Source organism: Humulus lupulus, chromosome 4 (genome assembly GCF_963169125.1).
Source record: "Humulus lupulus chromosome 4, drHumLupu1.1, whole genome shotgun sequence".
Classification (NCBI taxonomy): Eukaryota; Viridiplantae; Streptophyta; class Magnoliopsida; order Rosales; family Cannabaceae; genus Humulus; species Humulus lupulus.
The window spans coordinates 26,384,271-26,404,554 of NC_084796.1; the positions used below are offsets into that span (position 1 = coordinate 26,384,271).

Consider the following 20,284-nt stretch of genomic DNA (forward strand, 5'->3'; position numbering starts at 1 on the left):
TTGAAATGGTGAACACCTATGACCTTATTATCAATAATTTAGGAAGGGTGTTTTGTTGTAACCAAGTTTGTTTATTTTTAAGACTTTTGTTAATAAAATGTTAAAACTTTGCTCAAAAGATATTTTCTTTACTAAATGTTGTATTTTTTGCAAACTCTCTTAATTCAATAACCTATGGTCACACTCATAGGATATTAAGGGGGCATCAGTGGTATACAATCATGCCATAAGTTTGAAAAAATAAATAATATAGAATAAAAATGTCTGGATCATTAACCCGACATACAAATTATAAGTGTACGAATTAATAACCAAACACACGAGCTAAGATGGTCTGGACATAACCAGATTATAAAAATTATAAGTGTATGGTATACAATGATACCATAAGTTTTAAAAAAATAAATAACATAGAATAAAAATGTCTGGATCATTAACCCGACATAGAAATTATAAGTGTATGGATTAATAACCAAACACACGAGCTAAGATGGTATGGACATAACCAGATTATAAAACTTATAAGTGTATGGATTAATAACCAAACACACGAGCTAAGATGGTTTGGACATAACCATATTATAAAAAATTATAAGTTTATGGATTAATAACCAAACACGTGAGCTAAGATTGTCTGGACAGCCAGATTATAAAAATTACAAGTGGATGGATTACAAACCAAACACAAGCTAAATAAGTTTGGAACAAACAAGCTAAAACTAATCGACAGAAAGTTGGTATAAATAAACCAACTACGAATTAAGTCAATTCCGAGGCTGGAAAATTTTGCAAAAATAAGTTTCGACATCACAACCTTGAGGACCTACTCGAGGATGACAAAAAGTGACTAGAAAAGCAAATATAACTAAACTACTAAGATTACACGTCATATAAGTACTTTCAAGTGCATGGTAAAAGTAAGGTTCGACCTTGACAATAACGAGGTTGGACACAGATATATCGAGTAAATTGTGCGTGAATGCATTGAAACTCTAGCTTAAATCCAACAAATGTGTTTGTGCGAATAAACAAACATGAAAGCAAGCCTTTAGTATAACACCCTTGAAATGTTTGACCCATAAATGTAAAGCAAAAATATTAAAGCAAAAGTTGTATATAAAATCGAATGCATGAAGGTTTTCGAGCAAGAAAATCGTGTGCATAAAGATTAAAATTACTGTCTAAACAATAATGAAATAGCTCTAAAGCGAGCTATGTCTTTGCCCTAAGGGCATATATATAATATGAGTTACAAAAAATAATGGGACACAGCCCATGATTCCACACTTATGGAGCCGGCACCTTCTCCCCAGCCACCTCTGATGCTCCCGCGGTCTCCTCAGCCTCGAGCCTGGAGTCTTCCTCATCAAGGTGAGCCTACCATCTATCGATGAACTCGGCCTCCAAGGTGTCTAGGAAGCTTGTATTGAGCTTGGGATTGTTCACCCAGATTTGATACATTTCCATATGAACGGCATGATCCTTCTTAGCCTTGAACTCTTCCAGGAGGTGAGCATTCTCACCTTCTATGATGTTGAAAGTGGCTGCCTTTTCCCCCTCTAACTTGGCACTCAACTCCTAAAGTTCCTTGATTTTGGAGTCCTTCTCCTTGATATCAGAGACCTTGGCCTCCAGCTTTGATTTGAGTTTGGATATCTTCAACGTCACAGCCTTGAGCTCGTCTGTGAGCTTTAACTGGTCGTTCTTCGCCTCCTGAGCATAGGCCTGGCTCGCGTAAATGTCATTGTTCAACTTGAAGTTAATTTGAGCAAATGTGGCAAAAGCCTGTACACATTAACAAAAATGGGTTATTAAACAAACAGGATAAGTCCATATAAGAAATGTTACAGAGTAAAAGGATTTACCAAGGTGAAGAGCTCGTTGCCTTTGTCATAGAGGGTGTTGTTGTCGCAGCAGGAGGTGAGGAACTGCCATTGAGGAGCGCCAAGGTTACTGAGACTTTGGCTGACTTGAGATAATATATTCGAGCCCCGACTGACTCCATGTGTCCCCAAAGCATTATCGATCACATATTCAGGGACGTGGGTCGAGACCAACAACAGACGTTCCCGTGTGGGAACATGTTTCCTTGGGGCCGGAGTAGTTTGTTGGGAAACTTGAACTTCAGAAGGAGGCTGGGGGTGTGAGACCTCAGTAGATACCTTGACCTCGGGATCTGCAGCAACAACTTGGCTCAGGCCTTGGGATTTCGGGGCTGGAGGAGTCACCTCAACTCTCTTTGGGATCTTCGAGGGGTGCCCTCCTTTCTACGACGCCCTCTGGCGCTTACTCGCCTTTGCCCCCGTAGGACGGTTCAGTACGTTGTCCAAGTCGTACTCCATATCGCCTGCAAATACATAATTTACACATTAGTGATCGAGCCTAAACTACAAAAAGAAGCAAGACTAAGGTCAAAAGAAACCTAACTGGTACTCTCTACCGAGCTTGTGCTCGGGGACCAAGAAATTCCCCTATCTTCAGAGGATGTTGGGGGAGTCCTTTCTCTATATGTAGGAGATAGCCTCGAAAGGTCTCTATAAAAATTGGTCCCGTATTGAACAGCAACCCCATCCCAAACCTTGTTTAAACTATACATGGTTTGGTACTGACCTAACCAGCTATTGAACCTATGTACCCTCTCATCTACCCAGGACCAAATGTAAAAGTTATCCCTAGGATCCGGAAAGAGGATCAGTGTGTCGATCTTGTGCTTAAGCAAAGAAGGGGACCACATATTGGAGCTAAGTATTACTTTACCTCTGCCACCCGAGCTAGAGGCCTCGTCTTGGGCTTCATTTCCTGAGCCAGGCCGATCATGACAGTGAGCCAGCTTGAATTTTGGGGGATGGTTTGGCATATCCTCGAAAAATTTCTTCTCCTTTGGGTAGTTCGACAAATAATAGAGGCCATTCCTTCCCCGAGCTCAGGAGGGGTTGCTTTTGAGACAGAAGAGATACAGAGTCTCTTGTGGTGAGGGTCCTTCCCAACTTAGTTCGTGGTATAGGGACTTGAGGGTAGAGAGAACCCTATATGAATTGGTCTGGAGTTGGAATGGGGCGAGCCCAACAAAATCCAGAAAATCCTTAAAATAGGATTTCAGGGGAAGAAGGGCCCCTGCCTTCATTTGCTAACGACTCCAAGCCGCGAGCTTAATCTTGCTGTCAGGGTTGCCATCACCCGGGGCGAAGCAGCTCCGCTCGTTAGTGTGCCAGAAAGTTTCAGGTTGTGGCAAGCTAGAATCTTAGAGATTTGGCCCGTTGAGGTGACTGATATCCAATAATGCTCAGCCTCGAAAAACCCTCTTGCAGGGTGGGAAGGGATGCAGCTCAAGAAGTGGAGGGGCAGTTCGAAGGGTCCTCCATCAGCGAGAAGAAAATTGCACCAGGCTCGTAAGCAAAGGTGACTTTGAGTTTGGGATCGAGCAGGATAGGTCTGATATCGGGGTCCGGGTCTGGATAAATTGCGACCCAGAGTATCTTCCTTCTTCTTTCCTTGACCTCATCAATCTGATGTCGGAAACAGTCTCGGATGTCCTCTTGTTTGCACCTCTCGTAGTGCTCACATATCAACCGCTAGTTCTGAGTGAAGGGAGACTCCAGACTGGGAGTTAATGGAGAGTAAGGAATTGAAAGCACTGACCCCCACCAATTCTCAGAGTTCTGCGACATCTAACAAGAAAGAAAAGGGTGAGGGCCAGGCATACAAGAAATGACAGAGTATAATCTTGGTGATTCGAACTCGAAAGCACGAGATCACGGAGTAAACTCAATCCAGACCGAGGTCTTAAGAGGATAAATCAAGTTTGAAGTGGAACCCTAAGCTATTGTAAGGTTCGGGCTTCGAGCGTGTACTTAACACGAGAGTAGGGAAGTTTGGATTCATCTTAAGGATCCCGGATTTTCAGGGATAAAGTTGACGGTTACCCAAAAATGTGATAGTTTTGGGATTTATGCAGTTAAAAACCCTAATTCAGAACCCTCATTTCTTGCTTACACGATACGCTATTATTCGAAAAATTCCACCTTTGCATTTTTTGCACTAAATCTGGCTTTGGAACTCATGATCGAAATTTTTTTAATCCTAATTTTATGTAGTATCAACTAAACAATATTGCTAAGGCTACCGACTAATGCATATGTTCATACGGAAAGAAAGTACGTAAAAATGCATGAAGAAATAAAGATTGAAAAATCAAGAAATGAAACTTACACACAGAATCTTGCGAGTACAACGACGTAATCGACTGAAGGACTGGTTGCAAGGATGATCTCACAGAGTCAAAAATGCTGAGGTTGCTTTGTCTTCTAGGTTTGGAGAACATGCAAAGAAGAAAAGAGACTTTTGGCTCAGGTTTTTTCTTTGTTTCTGAAAGCCAAAATGGAAAATGTGTTGAGGAAGATGAAGTGGGCTTATTTATGGACCCCAGATAATCAAGGGGCCATAGCGATCTGGACCGTTGGTTTAATTTGGGAACTGATCTGACGGTTGGGGTACAAATATGATAGTTACGGCAAAAAGTTGAAACGCGAAAAGACGTGGGCAGATGAAAAGAGTACTCGAGTACTCTGACGCGCAATCTGTGGCTAACGCATGTCCACACTCGAGTATGGTGGATGGTTCGATTTACAAAAGTAGCAATTCAAAAGTTTCCTTCTCATAGGATTCGAACTGATACTTTTGAGGGGGCAAAATGTTACACCCAAATTTTGAGAATAGATTTTCTGATCTCAAAAGTTAGGCTCGTAAGGTGCAAGCTTGAAATATGCCAATTCGTCATAATCGGCTTTAATGAAAATATCAAAGACACTCGCTAAGCAGTAAATGCGACAACATCGAAATTGGTGAGCTCGGAAACTACGTGGTCTTGGAGGAGTTCCAATGTTATAAATCAGGCTCGAAGCCACAATGGCAATAATTCAACACTTGTATAAATCTTCCGATTTATTTCCTGCCATCAGACAAGATGGTTCGAGCTCGAGGATTGTGAGCTCGAAAATGATGATCTCGACAACGGTACTTGTTAAGAACATAGGCGAACCGAGGTATCGAGCTCGTGATGGGCGAACGGTCTCGAAGGCGTGTGAGTCTAGTGTTCAAGCTCGTAAGTTGTGTGTGAACATGTTTATTGTTATAAAATCCCTATGTTTAAAGGATCAGATGTAATCTGTTATTATTCCCAAATATCATGGGATTTATTCGCGTACTTAATAACCATACGCGTTTATTTGCATTAATTTAATTTATTTGTATCATAACTACCCGAAATCTGAGGGGAGATATTCGGTAAACCACTTTATAAATAAAGTGGAACAATTCATTTGTAGAGAGAGAAATTTGTATTGAGAAGACTCTATAAAATTGCTTCCAGATAGCTTTGAGAGAATTCCATAACGCGAATAATACAAACTCATGGACTAGGTAGATTTTAACTGCTGAACCACGTAAAAATCGTGTCTATTATTATTTGTTTCCTCTGGTATTTTGTTTAATTGCTCTTCATTTCTAAGTTGACGAAAAACGGTGTCAACACATTTATTTTTATTTTCATAAAAAACCAATTTTTAAATAAAATATATATGATATTAGAAAAAGGGAAATTTGCGGCAACAATACCTATGTAGTTAGAATTGTTGCACTTAAATTCTTATGTAGATTTTTTGGCGGCAATAATGCCTGCCGTTACGAATTTGGTGCAGACGTTGGTCCCTGGCTATTAAGTCTAACCAGAGACCTATGTGGCTGCCACGTGGCCGCACTTAATTGGCCCAAATAATTTTTAATTTATTAAATATTTTTAAAATGATTTAAAAATGATAAGAATAATCAAAACTTAAAATTAAATAAAATGTCAAATAATTAGTATTAAATAAATCAGTATCAACCCCTTCTATTCTCTCCCATTATACAGATCATCCACAACACCATTAACGACCTTTATAGTCTTGTCCTTCACTTCTCTCACGACCGTCTCAGTCTTCTTCACTTCCTTCTGCAAGTAATGCACCTAAAACTCCATAGCCTTAGCTTTCTCCTCTGATTCTTTAAGCGCAACCTCAATAATCACTCTCTCCATCACCCACTTCTCGGTTTCAGCCCCATTATCAGAAACAAAAGATTGCAACTCCACAGCTACTTTCTTCAACTCAACTATTTGCCTTTCTTGCTCCTCCATTTGTTCCCTCATCTCCTCCTCTCTATTGCGGAGAGCTCTAACTATCAGAAACAAGACAACGAAAGCGGAGAGCTCTAACTCTCTTGCTCTTCTCCTCAATTTCCTTCATCTCCAAAACCCCAATATTCCTCTCCAATTCCCCCACCCTCTTCTCGCTCTCCGCTGTCTTCATCTTTAAGCTCTCCACCTCACTCTCAATGCTCTCAATCTTCGCTTCTTTCTCTCTTAAAACCCTCTTAAGCTTCGCAACCTCTGTCAATGTCGCCCCGCCCTCAGACATGGCAGTGAGCAATATCGTGTTGGAGCCTCGAGACTTCAGTCTCCAAATTCGCCATGATCGCTCCCAATGCCTCCTTGTCCTCTTCGAAACTCTTGATCTCCTTCTCCATCTCTCTCAACCTCTCTTTGAGATCTGATTCATCGCTCCTCCCCTTCTCGATCTCAATTATCAATTTCTTAATCTTCTCTTTCATTTCTTCATTCTCACCAGCCAATTCCAGCTTCTCTTGTTCCAGAATCTCAACCTTTCGACTTAGCTCCACCGTCTGATCGAATTCGTAGAAATTCTCCGTCACTTGATCGTCGACGCCATTCATCATCATTTCTTCCGCAATCCCTCAAAGCCTTATCCTAAAAAAACAATTATTAAGTTTAACATTTTGTTATTTGAAATTTGAGTTTTAGTTTAACATTTTTTTTAATTTTAAGTTTTAATTATTCTTATCATTTTAAAAATATATTTTAAATCATTTTAAATATTTAATAAATTAAAAAATTATTTGGGTCAATTAAGTGTGGCCACGTGGCAACCACATAGGTCTCTGGTTAGACTTAACAGCCAGGGATCAACGTCTGCACCTAATTCATAACAGCAAGCATTATTTGCCGCCAAAAAATTTACATAAGAATTTAAGTGCAACAAATCTAACTGCATAGGTATTATTGCCGCAAATTTCCCTTAGAAAAATAATTAACATTTATGCGTTAGTTTTTTCCTATAGTGTCAAATTGAGTTACCATTTGTTACCAAAAATAATATATCAGTTATTCATTTAATTTGTTGCTAAGGGTCATAAAACAACTATATTATATTGGGCTTTTTTCATCAAAAATATGTTTTTTTTAATCAACTTTACAATTCTACTACTTTTTGTTTTTTGATCGCTAAAATATGATACGCAAGTATACGCAATCGATTCAAGTAATATAGATATTAAATAAGAATCATTCCCACAGAGACTGACCCAATTATCAATAATTGCTCTTTACTTTCTATTTGGCAAGTAAAATTAAGATGAATAAATCTAACTACAAACACAATTTAAATAACTGTAAACAAAACAATTAATCTACAGATAAAAATCAATAATAAAAAGACCTAGGGTATTAACTTCATCAACTTTTCATTCTATTAATTTTACTAATTAGTTCTAAATTTCTTTCTTCTTATTCTAATAGCAGGTTAACAAAAATCGATTCCTATTCTTTTTCAAGATATAAGATCTCAACCTATATGCAGGTTTTCTACATCTCTGTGATAAACTTAAACACATTGCAGACATTAAGCATAGAAACTCAATTGCTACACAAGTCATACAGGTACTTTTGTCCAATATGTAACCTATGTCTATATAACAATAGCATATTCAATACACATCTTTCGAATTTTGAATCAAATCATAAATCAAGCAAATATTGATAAGATATTTACTAGCATTAAGCAAACATTATGTAGATTAGAATTAAGAAGAATAATCAATTGAACATCATAATAAAGTTAAATATAAATCTAAGTGACTACATTAACCCCTAGATAGAGGATTCAGTTCATATCATACATAATAACCATAACATCCAAATAATTGTTCATAGAAAATACCCTAAAGAACTAAGATGAAGAAGAAATCTAGAGAACAATAAACAGATAAAACAAGTAATTTCCTTAGGATTTTTTTTTCTTTAGAAATTGTCATAATGATGCTTAAATAGTAATCATTGCTTTGGATGTGAATTCTCGCTTTTGCCCCTGCATAAAATGCCCTTTTCTGCAAAATACGCCTCTCAAGCGCCGCATGTGAATTCCCGCTTTTGCCCCCGCATAAAATGCCCTTTTCTGCAAAATACGCCTCTCAAGCGCCATGACTCTATAATGAAGCATCGCAACCCATGTCCAAAATATGGAATTCTCTCGTCTTTGACTTGCTCAAGCATCATGGCTCTAATAGACCTGCACTGTGGCTCAAATTCATCAACCAATAGCGCCGCAGCTCTCAATGGCAACGCTGCGTCCCTTTGCTACTCGATAAATTGACCTTTCTTTCTAATCACAGTGTCGCAACTCTAACTCCAAGGCCGCGGCTCAAATGTATTTTTTTTTTCATCAAATTCCATTTTTTTAACACCAAATGCGTTCATTTATCAATTACATCCCATAAATCTGAAATATTATCAAACACAGACAACAAAACGTCATACTGCACATAAAATTACTAAACAAATCTCAAAAATTAAATAAAATAACCCTTTAAAACACTATAAAAACTACTATATCAAACTCTCCCAAACTTAACTTTTACTAGTCCTCGAATAAAATCTATTGATACTTTCTAAGACAAACTAATCACAGCCATGAATTAAGTTTGCCTAACAATCCTCCACCTTATGAAAACCATGAAATACAAGCTCAAAATTTCTGTAATGCCCTTTATAGCCAAGACCATTACACTGTGTACTTATGAAGGTGCAGGACTTGCTAATCAAGTCATTAATTTGAAAACGTGTCACTAGACATGTAAAAGCTAAGGTTAAAAAGGTTTTGGTCTTAAAAGATTCATTTCATATATTTATACTATAGTAAACATGGGATCCCATACAAAACGAAGTTAGAATAAGTTTACAGACTCCCAAAAGTATAAGTGTATCCACTAGCCATACTAAGGCAAAACAGACGATCTCCAGGTTCCATGTCCTTGCCTAGACCTCAACCGTGGCGACCGAGCACCTAGCTATGTACATTCCGCTCGCCGAGCTCTCCAGTCAAGACTGATCTAACTTTCCCTTGCCCTTACCTGCACCACGTAGCACCCGTGAGCCAAGGCACAGCAAGAAAATATCACAAATAACTCAAACAACGGTCATAGACAAATATCTCAGTAAGCATGTATACTCATCAAATAATCCACAACAGATAATCAGCATATACAATCCAATCCAAGATACATTCTATCACATATAACATCCATATCACATAATATTCAGGGCCGACGACTTAGGCCGCACCCTCTGTTTAACCCACTGACTCTGGCCCGCTTAAACCAAGCTCAGTGCATAATAAGCTATCCTCGGCTACCAGTGGCCGAGTCGCGCCCTATGCGCTAGTGAGACCCTTGGCACCCTTAGGCCGTTGGCTCACTAAATGGCTTGCATGGCATAATACCATCTTTTCAAGCTTCTACAATAGGGAGCCCTTAGTCCCATCACATATATTCAACCAGGTGCAGTTTTCTTACCTTTAGTCTGTACGGTTATCGAATTACGAGCAACACCCCTCAAGCACGATCCGTTCCCAAGCCTAAGCTTTTATCACCTAGTCACAACCAAAGTATAGGGTTTCATAAATACTCAAATATAAGTTCCCAGTTACAAAACTAACTCCCGGGACTCCTAATTCCACCAAGCACGGTGATGAAACCAAACCCGAGCACACTAGACCACTCCCCTATGCTTAAAACCCTCAAAATCTCAAGTGTGCAACCAAGGGTTGCGGCCCCCAAAGCCTAGTCGCGGCCCTTCCCCAAAACAGAACCTATTCCCTCACTGAACCACACGCGCACGCGCGGCCCTTGCCTTGGGCGCCGCGGCGCGCCCCCTTGGCTGAGCCCCCTTGGCTTCTTTGCATGCTAGGGCCGCAGCGCTCTAGAACAGAGCCGCGGCCCTCCCCTTCGAACCCAGATTTTACACCATTTCAAAGCTCAAAACCTTACCTTAAACCATCCCAAAACTTCCCAACTCTTAACCAATTAATTCCCAACTTCTTTAGCATGATCTAAACAACATAATTCCCAAGAAAACACAGCCTAACACACTTTAATCTCCTCCTTTCCATTTCTAAAACCCAAGTGCTACAAACACTCAAACCAGCCACTTAAACTCAATTTAAAACCTCTAAACCAGGAGTTGAAACTTACCTTTGTTGTAGAATCACTTCACCAAGATGTAGCTAAGCTAAGTCCCCAAGTTCCCTTCCTTAATTCTGCCTTAAAACACCAAAACTTACTTGTTTCAACACCTAATCAAAGTCCAGAATTCTAACCACGGAGAAGAAAATTAAGAGCTTACCTTAACCCTGTTTTGATGCTTGATAAATCCCTGAGCTAGACCCCCAAATCCACACCTCAAATCTCAGAATTCCAGCTTGTTCCCCCTTAAGTTCCCTGTGTTTTATTTTTCCCCTTTGTTTTCCCTTAAGTGTGAAAGAGAGAGCTGAAGCTAAGTTAAAGTCGGTTTATGTTTTCCTTCTAAAGGCTTCCTTAAGTCTATCTCACATATTAAATCAATCCCGAGGCTCGGGGTGCCAGAACCGTCCCCGAGGCCAAAATGGTAAAATCCCCCAATATTCCCGTCTAGACATTCTAACCTCAAATATATCTCCATATATTTATTTTCATGTCCCGATAACCCAAATCACTATCCGCTATCTAAAAGTACCCCGAACTTGTCCAAAGTCATATCTTAAGCCCCGTTGTGACTTTTCCCCGCTATCTAATCCTAGAATCGTCTTGAGTCGTGCTCAGCGAACCTGTCCACATAATAATGTGGTTCTCACATATATCACGTATCATATACCACATAATATAATCAATTATCATAGAAACATTATTAAACATATAACTACTCATTAAATCACAATTATTCCATTAATGCCCTCCTGGCACACTAATCAAGGCCCTTAAGCCTTATTAGCGAATTTGGGTCGTTACAATTTCCAACTACATTTCATCCAAAATTTCAGTAAAATCAATTCAATATTCAACTTCAATCTTTGCTATGCAAATCATCCTTAACCAATAAATAACACACAATCAAAATACTATATGCATGTCAAATATTCCAAATCATTCCATCAAAACCAAGTATTTCATATGCTTGCACAATTCATCGATCTCCCCTAATATGATAACACATGCTCAAGAATCATAAGGACTTTTGAGCTTATAACGAAAGGCTAAGGTAAAGGTAGATGAAAAGGTCATTTAAGCTAAAGTATACCATAAGCACACAACCAAATAAACCAATCTTGTATCAACTTGCAAACCCCAAAAACAATCCCAAATTTCCAAATTTTCTTACTTTGAGAGAAAATTCAATTAATGAATATATTTTTCTTTCTAATGATACTACACTCCCCCAAACTTATTTCTTTGTATTTTCAATTGGAGTGTAGTTCATTTTCAATATACTTTTTGTTTTATTTTTTTCAATTTTTCTTCTTCTCTTGACACAAATTTCTAAATATAAACCTCATTACAAACCATCTCCCAATCACTTTTCATATGCTCGTGGTATATCAAAGGGAAGGAAAAATAACAAAGTTTCAAATAAGCTCAAAATAAGTGTCAAACAAAAAGAATCAAATTAGGCTTAAAATTGGGTAACTAGGGATTTAATAAATCAAGGTTAGCTTGAAAGGCACAAACGGTTCAAAGAATTGCCTAAATCATCTTCCTAAGCATGTATTATTCCAATTTCAGCTCAATCAACAAATTATGCAAGTTCTAGAATATTTTCAAAATTTTGATCCACAAACCCACTTAACATGTATATACTAAAGGATTTTAAGAAATTTATTAATCAAGGCTCTTATGACAATTAAACTCAGATCAAAGATAATCACTAAATTACATTCACCAAGCACACAGATTCACATAGTTTGGCAAAAAAAAATCACGCACATCACATGATTATTAGTATCATTGACTTTCAAAACAACTTTATTCATAATTATAGAAACTAAAAACAACAAAAGCAAAACAAATAAAACAAAACAAAAAAATCAATCCCTCCCCCAAACTTAAATAACACATTGCCCCCAATGTGTTAGAAAAATATTAAAAGGAAAAGAAAACTCACCAAATCACCACATAAGTATGGTGGAGGAGGCGATTGTTGCTCATAAGGGTGAAACTCTGGAGGATATTGAAAATAAGGTTGCTGACCGTCATTCAGGTTCCAACGACCGACCAAAGCTTTTAGTTGATCGACGTGTGTATGCTCATATACATTCTTGGCCATCCAATATTGTTACATATGGTTGTTTTGCTGAATAATATAATCCAACTGAGCATTTGTATATTGCACATGAGGATTAATTGGTCTATCAATCGCCATTATTGGATCCTCATCCATGTTGGAAAAAGCTTATACAGGATCTTTATTTATTTTCATGTATATCTAATATTAAACAAATTAATACGAGATAGCCTAAAACATGTTTCTAAAATTGAATTCAAGAGAAACAAATAATATAATACTTATAGTATACGCAGCGGAATTAAGAGTCCTTCCTTCAGTTTCTCTAACTCTTGTATCCTCTCTGTCGCAGAGTATTATCAAGAAACTGAACCGATCTTCTATTTTCTTCACGATCTTCCAATGTATCCTTAGAACCACCTAGACTAGTGTGGGCAATTCTCAACACATGAGATAGATATAGAGAGAAGAAGATAAAATAACAAAGTGGCTTAGAAAAGGACTTGTGTTTAGAGAGAATCTAAAACTATCAGAAAATCTGACTTGTGACTTATCTGTCTTCTCTCAAATCTTCTCTCTAAGCACTCCTTTTATAGACTCAATTAGGCCATTTAATTTAATTAAAAAATCAATAAAATAATAGCCATTTTGAAGCCCTAGGTCGAAATTATCATGGGCTATAGGCCCGTGAAATTTCCCATTTGATTATAAGCCCATTGGACTTAAAATCAAGGCCTGTATTATTTTCAATTGATTTAATTAATTAAATAATTATTTAAATCATTTATCAAATTAATTATTTATAATTTGAACCTTGATTTAAATTTATTTATTAATTTAGATACCAATTTATCTTAATTAATAAATATGCCATAATTTCTCTTTTCTTCTCAAAATTACACAACTCTGTGAAACTATCCAAAATTGACCTGGTCAACTTTGATAATTCTAATTGATAATTAAATCAATTAATTGAGACTATCTACATGATTTTATCCAAGGTACAATGGGGACCATGGGCCTATGAAATCAAGCTCCAATAAGTTATCATAAATCTAACAAATAAATTTACTAACTTATTAATTCCTCGTGACTCCACTATAGACTTGGAATTGCACTCTTGAATTCATAGAACGCTCTATAACAAATATAGATACGCTATTAATTATCCATTGTTAAAACCATAATTTTCACTCAATCCACTATAGACGGTCTACAATGAGATAGGACTAAAATACCGTTTTACCCCTCATTGTATTTTATCCTTAAAACACTTAGTTCCTTGTAAATGATATTTCAGTAAACTAATTTAATTACTGAAATGAGATCTCTATCATTTAACACCTTGAACCAAACTAAAAGGAAACCATCGTTTCACTTCTTCATCAGAAGCTATAGATATTCATATCTATGATTAACACTCCCACTCAATTATACTACCGAGTTCCCAAGATGTAAGTATGGGCTAGTCCGTAGGGTAAGCTAGTAACGAACAAGTCAAAGAACTCAAATAATACAATCAGTTAGAATACTAACCACTCAGAATTGAGATTGAATTAACCTATGGTCAACTATATGATATGACTAGAATAGATAATAACGGTATGTTTACTTATCTTATCAACTGTCAATATCGGTCCTGTCCGATGTAACAAATACATCCAATCTTATCTACTTTGCTAATGTTCTGGAAAGAACATAACATTGTAATGTGTAAGTAGATCATATCGTAGATTGGCAAGTCAGTGTAAATCCGGTGCACTGACTAATCTTAGGACTAACTTATTTTGAACATAAAATCATATTTATATTCCACTGTGATTACGTCACTATAAATAAGATTAGCTATATGCTCGGGATTTAATAGAAGTTTATATTAAACAAATAATCATGAAAATAAAACATGTGAGCAAAGTGATTGACCAAGTCAAAAAATGATTTCTATTCTTTTATTGATAATAAAATGAGATTACAAAGAATTTGGGTATTAATTAGGGCATAAAACCCCAACAAACTCCCACTTGCACTAATTGAAACTAATGCCTTAATTCTGCTAATCCCATTTCCTTGATATGCTTATCAAATGTAGCTTCTGGTAGTGTCTTTGTAAACGGATCTGCAAGATTGTCTTCAGTTGCAATCTTCATAACCTTCACATCTCCCCTGGCCACATATTCTCGAATAATGTGATACTTCCTTTCTATATGCTTACTCCTCTTGTGACTTCGAGGTTCTTTCGAGTTGGCTATCTCTCTTGTATTGTCACAAAACAACACAAGCGGTTTATCCATTTCTGGAATAACACCAAGATCCGAATAGAACTTCTTTAGCCAGACTATTTCCTTAGCTGCTTCTGACACAGCTATGTACTCAGCCTCCATGGTAGAATCTGAGATTGCAGACTGCTTTACGCTTCTCCAAATCACAGCTCCACCCCCAAGAGTAAACACCATTCCAGAAGTAGACTTTCTGTCATTGACATCAGTCTGAAAATCTGAATCGGTGTAGCCTATAGGGTTCAGAAAACCACCCTTGTAGACTAACGTATAATCCCTAGTCTGTCTCAAATACTTCAGGATATGCTTAACTGCTATCCAATGTTCCGGTCCTGGGTTTGACTGATACCTGCTCACTACTCCCGCTGCATAGCAGATATTTGGTCTAGTACACAACATGGCATACATCAAACTTCCAACTGCAGATGCATAAGGAACTTCTCTCATTGCATCTTCCTCTTCAAGAGTCTGGGGAGACTGCTTCTTTGAAAGATGAATTCCATGGCGGGACAGTAGACGCCCTTTCTTGGAATTTGTCATTGAGAAACGTTCAAGCACTTTATCAATGTAAGGTGCTTGAGATAGAGCTAAAAGTTTGTTCTTTCTATCCCTGATGATCTGGATACCTAGAACATAACTTGCTTCACCCAAATCCTTCATCTGGAATTGAGTGCTCAGCCAATTCTTCACATCTGATAATTTCTTAACATTGTTTCCAATGAGTAAGATATCATCTACATAAAGAACCAGGAATACCACTATTTGATTTGCCTTCAGTTGGTAAACACAGGGCTCATCAATATTTTGTTCAAAGCCATAGGTTTTGATTATTTCATCAAACCTAAGATTCCAGGAACGAGAAGCTTGCTCAAGTCCATAGATGGACCTATTTAACTTACAAACTTTTCCTTCTTGTCCAGATACTTTAAATCCTTCTGGTTGATCCATATAAATGACCTCGTCAAGCTTTCCATTAAGAAAAGCTATCTTGACGTCCATTTGCCAAATCTCATAGTCGAGAGCGGCTGCTATGGATAGGAGGATGCGAATGGATTTAAGCATGGCTACCGGACTAAAAGTTTCCTCATAGTACACGCCTTCTCTTTGGGTATAACCCTTTGCCACTAATCAAGCTTTATAAGTCTCGATATTTCCATCAACACCTCGTTTATTCTTGTAGATCCACTTGCACCCAATGGCCCTAAAGTCACTAGGTGCTTCCACAAGATCCCAGACGGAATTTGAGTACATAGACTCCATTTCCTATTTCATGGCTTCGAGCCATAGTTCCTTTTTAGGGCTAGCCATTGCCTGTTTGCAAGACAATGGATCATCATCACTAGTGTCACCAACAACCATATTGGTTTCACCATCCAAACCATAGCGAATTGGGTTTCTAGAAACCCTCCCACTATGACGAGGCTCCGTGACTGTTTGCTTAGGAACAGTGGTACTTTCTTCATTTAAATTGACTTGCGTCGGTTGTACATGAAGAGTGGGGATTTCATCATCAACACGCATTGATGACGATGGAACATTGGTTGCAGTCAATTCTTTAACCATCTCCTCTAAAACTACTTTGCTGCGAGGTTTAAAGTTCTGGACATAGTTTTCCAGAAAAGTAGCATTTGTAGAAGTAAACACTTTCTTTTCTGAATGACTGTAGAAAAGTCCACCCCGAGTACCTTTAGGATAGCCAACAAACATGCAAACTTCAGTTCGCGGTTCTAGCTTTCCCTCCTTTTTCCTCAGGACGTGAGCGGGACACCCCCAGATTCTATAATGGCGTAAACTAGGTTCACGACCATTCCAGCGTTCTAAAGGTGTTTTGGGGATTGATTTTGACGGCACAACATTGAGAATGTCATTTGCGGTTTCAATTGCATGTCCCCATAATGAAGTTGGTAGAGTTGAGTAACTAAGCATGCATCTAACCATTTCCAATAAAGTTCTGTTTCGGCGTTCCGCTACACCATTTTGTTGCGGAGTACCTAGGGCAGTAAGTTGTGATAAAATCCCAAGTTCAGTTAAATGATCTTGGAACTGCATATCCAAATATTCTCCACCCCTATCAGATCGCAAGATCTTTAACCTTTTACCTAATTGGTTCTGAGCCATTGCTAGGAATTCTTGAAACTTTGAAAATGTTTCTGATTTCCTATGCATTAGGTAAAGACATGAGTATCTAGAGTAATCATCAATGAAAGTGACGAAATACTCAAAACCACCCCTGGCTTGTATATTCAAAGGTCCACAAACATCTGAATACACAAGACCAAGTGGTTCTTTGGCCCTATCGCTCTTTGCAGAGAATGGACGCTTGGTCAGTTTGCCTTCTAGACAAGATTCACAGACAGGTAATTCACCTAAGGTGAGTTCCCTCAAAGGTCCGTCCTTTGTAAGTCTTTGAATCCTATCATAGCCAATGTGACCTAGTCTCAAGTGCCATAAATACGTCATATTATTATTATTGGTCTTTTGACGTTTATTGGTCCTAGGTTTAGCTACTTTGAATAAATCATTGTTAAGAGCGAGGGGTTCGTTAGGTCGCAGAATATAAAGCCCGTTTTCCAAACATGCAATACACAATTGTGATCCATTGAAAGAAATAGATATATTAAAACTTGTGAAAGTCATAACAAATCATTCTAATTGCAACATGGGAACTGAAATTAAATTTCTACTAAAATCCGGAATAAAAAATACATCTTTTAAAATTAAGTATTTATTTCCGAACTTCAGACGAGCTATTCCTCTAGCTTGGACCTTAACGAACGCTCCGTTCCCAACTCTAAGCTTTAAGCCACCTTCGTTCACTTCCTCCCACGATTCAAGAAGTTTGTAAAGAGTTACAAACATGGTTAGTAGATCCAGAATCAATAATCCAAACAGAGTTATCATTCTCTAAAACACATGTTTCTAAGATAAATGAACTATAATCATTACCTTTGTTTTTATCTGCTAGAAACTTGGGGCAATCTCGTTTCCAATGCCCCTTCTCTTTGCAGTGAAAGCACTTATCTTTACCTTTCTTGTTTTTCTTGTTCTTCCCCTTAGGCGTCTGTGCACTTTGTTGTGCACTCATCTTTGCAGCCTTTGCAGGCTTGGGGTTGTTTATTTGTCCACATTTCCTCTTGTTTCCAGCTTTCGAAGACGAAGTTTGGTTAGCTTCAGCCTTAGCTAGATGTGCAGCAACATCAGTAGTCTTATTTTCACCTCCTTTACTAGGTCCACCCATGACAGGTTCAATAATCTGAAGCTCGTTCATGAGTTGCATCAGACCATAGTTGAGTTGAGCACGAACGTGCAGACACGGTGCCATCCGAGAATTTACGGTGCCATCACGAACGTGCAGAGACGGTGCTATCCAAGCATTTACGGTACCATCACGAGCATTGACGGTGCCATCACTAACGTGCGGACACGATGCTCGTTCTAGGGATTCCTCAATCATGACGAACTCGGAGTTGTCACCAATCAACTTTATGTTGATATTCTGCTTCCAATTAAGGAAGTTTTTTTTTTAGTGAGTTTCTCCATCGAAAGTTGAGAAAGGATGGGAGTAGACACAGACACTACTTAGCTTAAAACTACAAATTATCAATAAAATAGAAATCAATCACATTTGCTCAATAAAACTTCTATTCACACAAATTTCAAGAAATAGCACAACATATACAAAAATATGTAAGATATGAGAAAAAATACCAAAAACAATCATATCTCTATTTCTTTAGGTTTTTAACTAATCTATGATATCCTTGTCCCGGTTGGCGAGAGTCAAAAATACCACTAGTTAAATAGAGTTGTAAACTCATTTAATAATGGACACCATTATTAACAACCTACTATTCGATCAAAATAAGAAAACAAAATCTCTTATTTTATGAGCTAGACCCACGGTTTCAATAATCATAGATTTAGTCCTAGTAGTCACCGTAGGGGTGAGTCTAGTAGAATTTGATCTATAATTATCTATCTTTCGAAATCTAACCTTGTCAAAATAATTAATGAACACCTTCCGTAGGGGGACGAATCAAAGCGCCTCGAGGCCCCATTAACCTATTGACTATGTTAAACCAACGGTGGAGATCGAATAAAATTCTTAAAATAAGCTCATTATAAAATTAAAAATAGTATTTTTATTATTTCTTTTTAGAAAATTAATGGCTATGGTTTTCCCAAAAAAAATTAAACAGATTAAAATTTTTAAAACCAAAGTCCTATAATTTCTTATTAATTCTAAAGTGTCACATTGAAACAAATTCAATTAATTTAGAATTAATTTGTTGCTAATCAATATTTAGGTTTAACTAATATAATGAACCTATACAATTAAGTCCAACTCAGGTAAATGGGCCTTAACAATTGGGCTTGTATGGAGGAGGGCTGGGTCCAGTATGTCGTTCCCACTACAAAGGCCATCTATCTTCCATACAAGGTCCAAAAGACAGGAATTTAAACCTTCGTTTTATTAATTGTTTTTAATTGATTAGGCCCACTATAGTCACGCAAAGCAAATGGGCCTTCACAAGTGGAATCACCCACAGGAGAGGAATTTAAACTTTATATTTTCTAATGGGCCCAAATAAAACCTATCATTTTATGAATATTTTATTTGGCAAAAATACCATATATCTAACAAACATATGGGCCACTATATGCATCTAAGCCCAATTGCAAAAATACCACATATAGTGTAAACAGACATGTTATAATTGGATGGGCCTAATCATGTTACTATATGAGAAATTCTATGAATTTATGCAAAAATACCACAATTTATTTTATTTGCAAAAATACCACAATTAATTATCTAGAATTTATAAAAAAAAATCAAATTAATTAAATTGTTACAAAAATAAGTCAATTTAAATGAAATTTATCAACAATTAACAATAGTTAATTTAAATTTCATTTATCAACAATCAACTTGGTTTTAGGTTAATTTGAAAAAAAATATATTAATTTAATTTAAATAGGATTTATCAACAATTAAGCAAAGTTAATTTAAATCCCATTTATTAAAAAAAAATTATTAATTGGCTGAAAAAAAAATTGATATTTTTCAAAATTTAACCAATTTTAAATTTTAAAATCAATATCTAAACTATTTTAAAAAAATATCTTGTGTTGTTACAACTATTATCTAATATTTTAACTATTTAAAAATAATAAAATACAAATAGTTATAACAAGCCTAAAATATCTCAAATAGTTAAACAAATTCAAATATCCATAAAAATATCTAACTAACAATATTAAATTTCAAATAATTTAAATATTAAAAACTATAGAATAAAAAGATATTTATATTTTCAAATAAAGATTTAATAAAAATTTCAAAAATTTAAATGAAAATATCTTAAATATCTGATATCATAATTCTAATATTTTAACATATTAAAAGATTTAAAATTAAGTTGTTAGTCTAATTTTAAATTTGAATTTGAATCTTTGTAGAAAATATCTAATTCTTTAAATCTCAACTAACAAAAATATCTTTTTTTTTTAAAAAAAAATTAAATGATAAAACAAAAAAGATATTTTTAGTTTTGATTATAAATAATTTATTTCCACAAATTTT

The 20,284-nt window shown here is 36.6% G+C and overlaps 1 pseudogene; it reads right to left on the reverse strand.

The window, feature by feature from the left end:
- Positions 1–5,942: 5,942 nt before the first annotated feature.
- LOC133832014 (peroxisomal and mitochondrial division factor 1-like) lies at positions 5,943–7,106 on the reverse strand (annotated as a pseudogene).
- Positions 7,107–20,284: the final 13,178 nt, after the last annotated feature.